Consider the following 1,578-nt stretch of genomic DNA (forward strand, 5'->3'; position numbering starts at 1 on the left):
ATGTGAAAAACATGTTTCCTATGCTTTAAGAATAATTATTTTAATTACCCTTTATTACCATTCGATGCCGTGATTTGTGTGTTGAGTAGTTTCAGATCTTCTAAGGCAAGAATGACTTAAAAGGATGGAAAGGAAACATACAAAATGGAAGGAAAGCACAAAATGGAGTTTTTGAAGAAACTGACAGCGATGCGAACGCGTGGACGACGCGGCCGCATGCCCAGCACGAAGAGAGCGCGATGCGAACGCGTGAATGATGCGATCGGGCGCCACGAGCAAAACGCAGATGACGCGGACGTATGACCGAAGCAAATGCGTGGTAAGGAAAACTCCAGATGACGCGACCGCGTGACCCACGCGGACGTGTGACAGAGGCCACGCACCAGAAATTACAGAAAATGCTCCCAGCAATTTCTGAAGCCCTTTTTGGCCCAAATCCAAGTCCAGAAGGCATAGATCAGAGGTTATGAAGTGGGGGAATGCATCCATTCAGGGAGAGTCTCTAATTATTCACATTTCATGATTTAGATGTAGTTTTTAGAGAGAGGAGAGGATTAGGATCTTGGATTTTTCTTGCTTTCATGATTGTCCCTTTTTATCAGGTTCAACATTCATTTTAATTATTTATTTTCTCAATTTAATTTATGAACTTTCCTATGTTACAGATAATTCTCTTAATTAATGTTATTTGAAGTATTTCAGTTTATTGTTGCTCTCTTTTATTTATGTTACTATTGCTTCCAATCTGAAGATATTTTTATTCCAGTAGATTTACATTTTCCCTTTTGGCCTTGGTTAAGAAATCAGTAACTCAGGAGTTATCAAACTCAACGTGATTGATAATTGTTATCTTTGCTAATTGAATTGAACTTCAATAATTTCAGTTTTTTCTTAGGAATTGACTAGGACCTGAAGATCAGACTAATTAATCCACTTAATCTTCCTTTGCTTTAGTAAAGGCTAACTAAGTGGGATTAAGATTCAATTCTCATCTCCATTGATAAGGATAACTAGGATAGGACTTCCAATTTCTCATACCTTGCCAAGAGTTTATTTTACAGTTATTTATTTATTTTACCTGTCATTTAAATTACTTGCTCCTTACTTTCAAAACCCCAATTTACAAATCTTCATAACCAATAATAAGAACATACCCTCCTGCAGTTCATTGAGAAGACGACCCGAGGTTTAAATACTTCGGTTATCAATTTATTTAGGGGTTTGTTACTTGTGACAACCAAAACGTTTGTACGAAGGGATTTTCTGTTGGCTTAGAAACTATACTTACAACGCGACTATTTTTATAAAATTCTTTACCAGCAAAACTCCTAACGTCAAAATGGCGCCGTTGCCGGGGAGCTGCAAACGTGTGCCTTATTATTGGTTATTGTAAATATTTTATTTTGCCTATTTATCTTTTTTTATTTTTGCTTTTTAATTTTTATTAGCTACTATGCATTCTCACCCCTCTTGCTTTGAGTTTGGTTTTAATATTGTTGAAAGGAGTGAAAGCTATAACAGGAATATGCATCAAGGTCAAAGAGATCAAAGATGGATGGAGCCAAGAGGATTTGATCA

Source organism: Arachis hypogaea, chromosome 20 (genome assembly GCF_003086295.3).
Source record: "Arachis hypogaea cultivar Tifrunner chromosome 20, arahy.Tifrunner.gnm2.J5K5, whole genome shotgun sequence".
NCBI lineage: Eukaryota > Viridiplantae > Streptophyta > Magnoliopsida > Fabales > Fabaceae > Arachis > Arachis hypogaea.